The following is an 8,544-nucleotide window of genomic DNA, read 5'->3' on the forward strand; positions in this document are numbered from 1 at the left end:
TGAGGGTTTTTTCCTTCCTCCCCACCACTGAAGACTGCTGAGGTTGAGGTGCAAGATTTAAGTCTAGTCAACTTTTTGTTAATCAGTGCACCTGGGTTCACTGTAACCATTTTTCAAACCACCGCAGCATTTCTGCTTTCACAGACCAAATTGCTTTTGTCTTCACAACTAAACCACGGATGGAAAAAAAACAAAAAAAAACATTAGCCAGGATTACACAATTGTTTTTTGTTAGTAGTGATCAAATATTCTAACATCATTGATGCAATCATTTTACACATCTGTTTTTTATTAACTTCAGCACTTCTCTAATTTCTTTAATGAGATGACATTTGACCATGGTTCTTCAGTAAAAATATATATCAAAATAGTCCAACATATTAGCTTTAGCTAATATATATCTGTATATCTCCCTGTGACAAACAACTTCCTGTGCAATATTATACGATATCCTGGGAAGCACATTAAATCCAAGTTTAATATATTAAACTTCCTATATTACACACAACCGTCAACTAATCTGACATTTATTCTCATGCACCTGATATATTACCACCCATATCTTCACCAGCAATTCCATTTTTTAGTGTAGCAAATAAACTTATTTTATTTTATACAATGCATAGTACCAGGAAAAAATTCATATGGCTGTATAAAATTACTGCAGTTGTATATACCCCATCTACAGTGATTATATCCAGGGTGATAAAAAGACACTGAATCTCTGGATCTGATTACATTTCTTGGCATGGATCAAAACTTTCTGATTAAGGTTGAATCTCCACATTCAAGCCACGGCCCATGAATTTATTATCAGGGAAAAAAAAAAACCCATAGCTGCAGCAAAATAGCATTTTCTGGAGACCTGAATGAACAGCAGGTGGCTAAGCAAGCTCCTGCCCTGTGTAGCAGAGAGATGCTTTCCTGTGAAATTACATTGGAAAATGTAGTGAGTTCAGTTAATGGTAAATCAACCACCAATGGTAATGCCATCATCGAACTAAATGCCTGAAAGTTATTCACAGTATCACAAGACTAATGTCTACCTCACATCACCTCCTGAATTGCACTGGTTGAAACTATGACAAAGACTGGCAGGCTGTATCCAGGTGGAAACCAACGGGCAGCCATGATGCAGTGTTTTGTGCTGAAAACTCAGATAAATCCTTAACTAGTATAGAGCACTATTTTCATTAGTTATAACAGAGCCCTGGACTTGGACTGACAAAAACATGGTTTTATTCTTGGTTCTATCCGTTGCCTCCTGAGGGATGCAGGGCAGATAGTTTCACGTCCATGCCTCAGTTTTCTCATCTGTCAAATGGGTATAATGGCACTGTCCTCCTTTGCAACATGTTTTCATTTTTACTGACGAAAACTGCTCTATAAAAGATAGACATTTCTTTTTTTTACTGTGCAGGTTTATACACTGCTGAGGATCTGATTCAGTAACACATGCAGGGTTAGCAGAATCAGATAAGGGAGTAGCAGCACTGGATGAAAGGATGAAGATACATCAAGCTCCACATGCCTCACAGGTTACCAAGTGCATTATTCTAGTAAGGAGTGCCATTTTTTAACCGGATGCCTTCAGCAGTATCCTCCAGATTTTCACCTGAAAATCCATAGGCCCAGATCTGCCAATGTCTGCTACATCTGGGATAAAGAATAGGTGTGGTACTTGTGAGAAGACCAATGCCCCATCCTTGCAGGTTGACTTCACAGAGAGATGGAAAGACTGTTCAATACAAACAGATAACTTCATTTGGCATCAAGACAAAATAAGGCAAATTTTGCAAGGGCTGCTTTCTCTCTTTTCAGCAGACAGCAATGAAAGAGGAGTGTCTTTGGAGGCAGGGCTTGACACAGGCATGGGCAAACTGTGCGGCTGCAGCCAGAGATGATCAAGGACCGCCCGCAATCACCGCTGGCAGTGTCAGCAGCAAGGCGTGGGGGAGGTGGCAAGCGGCAACCACCTGCAGATGCCACTGGCAGTGTCGGTAGTGCTTTTTGCAGAGGGTGTACTGCCAACCTCAGGGGGTGCAGCCCCTATGTGTTGCCAGAGATCTCTGGCAAAGTGGGGCCCAATACTAAAAGTTCGCCCGGGGCTGCCAGGAGTCTAGGTATGGCACTGTTCAGAGGCAATAGTCATGGCACAGACAAAAACGGGAATTGAGCAAGAATCGTAGAAAATGAGGGTTGGAAGGGACCTCAGGAGGCCAACCCCCTGCTCAAAGCAGGACCACCCCCAACTAGATCACCCCAACCAAGGCTTTGTCTAGCCAGGTTTTGAAAACCTCCAAGGATGGAACTTCAACCTCCTCTCAGGGTGACCTGTTCCAGTGCTTTACTACCCTCCTAGTGAAACAATTCTTCCTAATATCTAACCCAAACTTCCCCTGCAACTTGAGACCATTGCTCCTTGTTCTGTGAGAAGGATGTGACTTTGCTCATCTGGGAAGCTTTTCGCCACAAAACCCTGTACCCAGGGGGCCCTGCACCTCTGAATTGAGTAGGTTTTAAAAATATTTCTAGACAGCCATCCCTGTCTTCCTGTGGGCCCAACCAACCTCATTTCTGCCATCCAACAGCCAGAACACAGACACAGTGCTGTGCTTGTACAAGTGTGGGAGATGCTACAATTATTTCATCCAAAGTGCATTCAATTAGCTATCACCATTTGCCATAGGTGATGTGATTACTATATATCTGTATTAGAGGGATGACAGCTCTGAGGGATCATGGATCCATCTTAAAAGTGACTTAAACCCCTAATGGTCTTTTGAGCATGTGCTTCAATCTGGATAGGCTTGAGAAGGCTAGAACATTTAAGCTCTGTTGGGATCCACAAATGAGGTTTTTCTCCATTTATATTATCTGAGGGGTTTAACCTAATGTTGGGTCCTCTTTCGGTTTGAGTTGAAGTACTGACCAACACCTTCCATCAAAAAGTGGCCTCTAGCAGAAAGCAGTGCTATTCTCTGCATATTGAACAGCTCAGTGGCCACAGGAGAGAACCACTGCACTGCAGGTGGCCTACATTCACATTCCCTCCTTTACCTGATCCCACATCTTTCACCTCTAACCACAGGCTACGGGGAAGATGAGGGTAGAGCATCTTCAGCTGAAGCTGTTCCACTTGGCATAAAAACAAATATTCATTGGGCTGGAGAACAAGAGCAAGAATGATGCTCCTGCCTAATGGTGAAGACATTCACAAGGGGGATTTTTGGTTCCTGCTCCAAGGACGTTTTGTGCATTGTAGCCAATGACTGCTTAATGGAAAATGCAGAACCGGTTCCAGTTATTCTTTTGATTATGAGTTTATTTTCCAGAGGGAGTCGTGAATGCTCCAGGCGTTTGTCCATATACAACGAGGACAAGTCAACTCAGCAATGACACCCCTGGGTTTTTATTTCAGGAAAAGTTTGCTTGACCCAATCTGAACTCTGTAGCTCCTAAATTCAAAGACGACAGCAAGTCTAAATTCAATTTCTCCAAACGGTGATCTAAGGAGAAGTTTTAAAGCATTTTCTAAATGACAGCAATGCACAATATGCCATTAATCACAGCTGACAAGTTCTCCTGAACAGGCACTGATTGATCCTGATGTTGTCAAACTTTCTTTTTCTTTTGACGTCTCACTGATTGGCATCTCTCTTTAGTGCTTTTGTGACCTTTCCGCTATATTGATCCACACAAATCACAGAGAAGAGAGCAGTTTCATTAGGGGGCAAAGTTGATAAGAAGAGGTCAAATGGTTACTGGGAACTCCATGCACCACAGTTTTAATGATTGATTAGTGGGAGTGTGGGGAAAGAGCTGAAGACACAGACGTTCAGGCATGATAACGTCTCAATCTTGAGGCACTAATTATCATTTAAGATCCTTATTGAGTACCTCACCCTACTTCTTTTGGTGTAATTGGTGTTGACTAACATCAGATCATGAAGAGATTGGGGCGAGGAAAGAGGACCAATTTAACAACTTACATATAAAGTCACCTTACAGCAAAAAGCTTTGTAGACAGGCTTGGAAACCATGATTTTGATGGAGTGACCCAAGTTTCTAGGAGGTAGGTGTTTGCTGTACTACATCAGGCAGCCTCATCTACTGCCACTCCAGGAGGATGACAGGCATGGGTACGTGATCCCCTCGGATCTACAGGTCAGAGCTCATAAACACTGGATACTCTGTTTTGGAAAGCTTGTTGCACGATGCAGACTAATGGCTAGATAGAAAATTGCAGTCTCTGGCGCTGCTAAAGTGCAAATTTCTAAGGCACAGGCATGTATGAGCACTTTGCAACATGGACAACAAAACATTGAAAGGAACAGATAAAAGCCTGCTGCAAAACTGGGCAATTAAATGTGTGTAACCCGGGCGGTACTCCAAGAGGTACCCCCTCTCCAATCGAAGGGATCAAAGCAGGTGCACAAGTGCTATGAGAGGTGTAGGGACTCTTCTCCCCTTATAGAGCACAGCCAGGCCACCAATGGGGACTTAACCATATACCTTTTAATGAGAGAATACTGGGAACATAACAGGCACAAACCAGGGGGTGTAGGGGACACTACAACGCCCCGAGGGGCAGGATTCAACAAAGGTCAGACACTTACAATCATAGACATATTCATCCAGTTGACAAAAGACGGGGTTAACCAAAAAGTAAAACATAAACAGCAGAACAAACAATACTGGTTGGCAAAATATAAAAGATAAAATACAAAATGTCAAATGACAAGGACTGTCAAATGACAAGGCCTAGGTACCTAGCGGGGGAAAACACAGTGCCCACTTTCCACTGCAAGAAGAACTCCTCCCTGGTAGCTCACTCACCCCAGCTGGGATTTAAACTCAGCTGTCCCACATAGTAGGTAGAAACTCTACCACAGAGCTGCCAGTGCTGTTGGTATGCCAAGCTGCCTGGGGTCTTGACCTTCCCGGAGCCCCGGCCTCACGTCGAGCTGCCCAGCCTTGGTTGGAGGAGCTGCAAGCAGAGCTGGGAATCTCTCAGGTCGCTACTCAGATCCTTGCTGGAGCGGGGGCGGGGGGGCCTCTCCTGCTGGCCGCAGCCTCTCCCAGGGGCTGCTGGAGCCTCTCGTGCCGGCCGCACGCAGCACTGCTGAGGGTCCCACTGCTGCCTGCAGGTCCCACTCCTTCAGGCTCTTCCGGGACACTGCTCCTGCCCTGCTGGCCCAGCTCTTGCCAGCTCTGTGAAGCTCCTTCCTTGCTGTCCCTCGCTGGTCTCCCCTGAGTCAGCCATGCTGCCCCCTCCAGGTGACCCAAGGGGCCAATCAGGGGACACGGAGGGTGAGTCTCTGGGGCCTGATTGGTGAGGGAAGGGAATCCCAAGCCCTCCAATCATCTTTTGCCCTTTCAAAACCCCTGGCTAAGGCACTGTCAGCCAGCCCCTCACACGTGCTTATGACTAGTAGAGGGAACCCATGAGAGGAACACGCTATTGCCATACCTACTTTGTGTGTGTCCAGAAGCAAATCTATGAAGCATCCTCGGAAAGGGAAATAAATCATTCTATTTGCACTGCAGAGCTGCAAGGCCACTGCGTGCACTTTTCTTCTGCCTCCTGATCTTCATGCTGGAGCCGGTATTGTCACGGTTGATACCTTAAGTGGAAACATAGATTTTATTTTAAGGAAGTAAGGCTGAGAATCAGGAACACACTTTTTTCCTTTAATTTTAAAATTCTGTGCATTTAACATGGTGGTCACAAGTGGGGAATAATTGATCATTAGGAAAGAGAATCTGTTGACTAATATGCAAAGGCAAAGCACATTACTGCTTACATCAGGGGTCAGGACTGTGTCTGGCTCAGAACTGGACTGTGTAAGCTGTAGTATTGCGTATCTGTACTTAACGGCACTCCTTTCTGTGGAGTGTAATTATCCACATTCACTGCAGGCTTTGTTTGCACTGGGAAAGCGAGTGTGTGTTCACTGACACATTTTATTCAATATGTATCTAATGTCACTTAGTATGCAGCATCGATTAAATGTGCCAACCATTCATACTTAGTACTCAACCAGTCCAAACAAGCCTCATCCCAGTCTACACAGTTTTAGTACCAAGGCAATTAAGGCACAGTTTGGAACAGCGCTAGCTGTCAACCAAAGTTTGCTCTTTGTGGGAAATTCTGACATTTCAGGGTGATTCTTTTCCATTTCAAACCTGGATGCAATGACAAAATTTCAAAGTTTCCTGGGAAATGAACATTCTGAAAAAAAAAAATTACTTTTCAGGATTATCAAAATGTTACATTTCAATAAAGTTGAATCCTTCCAAATTGATCGCAGCTATGTTTTGATAGGATAGTTTAAGGCTGAGATGTTTTAACTTTCCTATATTTGAAATAATAAGTCAAAATGCAATGAGAAAGTGGCAAAGATTTATTTTGGCATTTTCCCCCCCATCAAGAATTTTATTAAAATTGACATGTTTTTGCAAAATGTTTTGATTTACGCTAAGCTGCATTTTCAGCAGCAAACTATCCTGTCAGTTTTGACCAGCTCTTGGGCGTCATTTTTGGCTCTTATAGTTATATCAGTACAATCATTAACATGGATACAGTTATACTAGCATGGTGGTTACACACACATAGCCGCACATGCATGCAGATGTAGGTACACACATACACACACACACTTTCAATTTACTGCAGAGGACAGGTTACATCTGTATAGATATTAAAACTCCATCCAAAAGTGCGCGCGTGAGCGCGCGTGTGTGTGTGTGGTGGGAGGAAGTTACAATTCTAATCCTACTAAATAGTCAAGATCAAACATTTCTAAATTTAACAATCTATAGCTATGCTGGGTGAGACAAGTTTAACACTGGATTTGTTACATTATTAAGGGTATTTCTAATACTACCTAATTTCCTAGAGCAGGGAAAAACTAGAGTTGGGAGAGTTATGTGGTTTGTTTAATGTTTATATTATTTATTTTAAAACTTTTAAAAAGTGTCAAATACTACTACTTAAAACCTAAAAGAGACAGAGCAAAGTTATACTAATGTCTATGCTACACATCCTAATCATGGCCTAACATCCATTAACTAATGCGATTATAAAGAGTGACAAAACCAAAGGGGGTGTTTTTCCTTTGCATTCAATCCAGTGATCCACCAATTGCACTGGCGACCAGAAGCAACCAGCTGACGTGTTAACTAGAGGTAGACACAAGTAGGACCACACATTTGCTCCTTGTATTCAAATCACAGTCATTCACTGACACAGCTCCCAGTTTCAGTGTAAACACAGGCTAATTCAGGGCTAGCCCTGAGTTTTAATGGGAAAACTTGATCCGTTGATACCAGTTTTAATGGGAAAACTTGATTCACTGAGTAATCATTCACCACAATGTCTTTGTGAGGTAGGGAAGTAGGTATTACCACTCACAATTTAGAGACGAGGATAATAAAGCAGAAACAGAGTATTTAGTTCAAAGGCACCAAGACCATACTCCACCTTAGAGTACAAGTGTTCCTGTCTCCCTCTTATGACTTAGATCACTAGTACACAACTTTCTTTCAAGGTAGTTACACCCACAGAAAAGAGGTACTGCAATGATGTTAATGATAATTCCTGCATTAATTCACCTGTTTTTCTACTATGGCTTTTCCAAACTTTTGTCAATACAATTGGTCATTTAGATTGTGCAGGAGAAGAGAGGCTGAATGTAAGGGAAACAATTAATCAGATGGGTTACAAGTAGCATGTTCTGTAAAATAATGCTTAAATACAAATCAAACAAATTGCAGAGAGCTTCATGTCCAGAAACTGCAAAGTTTGTAACTTTTTAAAATGTCTTATATAGATACAGTAGAGTAGTTGATGGGAAAGCTGGGAATTATACACTGAGGTTTCATTTCAGCCCCATAAACCAAAAAACCCCAAACATACATCAGCTTGGGCTAAAAGACAACCCTCAATGAAGTTAATGTATAGATGAAAAATTTATCTCAAAATCATGTTCAGAAAAACAAAAAACCTCAACCACATTTGGGTATAACTAAACACATCTCATCAGCAATGGGCAAGACTTTCACTCTATGTACTGTGGTCTGTGGGGTAGCATTAACACGGGGTGGGCAATTACTTTGGGCTGAGGGTCACTTACAGAGTTTTGGCAAGCCATCGAGGGCCACATGACAGACAGTCAGGGGCAGATAAATATTAATTTTCCAAATTTTTTAGGTGTCCTGTGGGCCAGATAGAATGGCCTGGCAGGCCACATCTTGCCCACCCCTGCATTAATAGCTAACAACATATCTATTAACTATTTTATTTTAGTTGCTAAAATAGCCCCATAATTCATTCTCTGCTACATCACTGTTGTGTTTCATTCCAGTTCTGTTGCAAACGCGAGGATCTTGCTGGTCTCCTGGATACATAGAATCATAGAAGTCGGGTCGGAAGGGACCCTCTAGATCTTCAAGTCCGACCCCCTGGCTGGGCAGGAGAAAAAAACTGGGCTCAAATGATCCCAGCTAGGTAGGCATCAAGCCTCCTCTTAAAGACCCCCA

This window comes from Crocodylus porosus, unplaced genomic scaffold (genome assembly GCF_001723895.1).
Source record: "Crocodylus porosus isolate Cpor-Errol unplaced genomic scaffold, CroPor_comp1, whole genome shotgun sequence".
Taxonomy (NCBI): Eukaryota; Metazoa; Chordata; order Crocodylia; family Crocodylidae; genus Crocodylus; species Crocodylus porosus.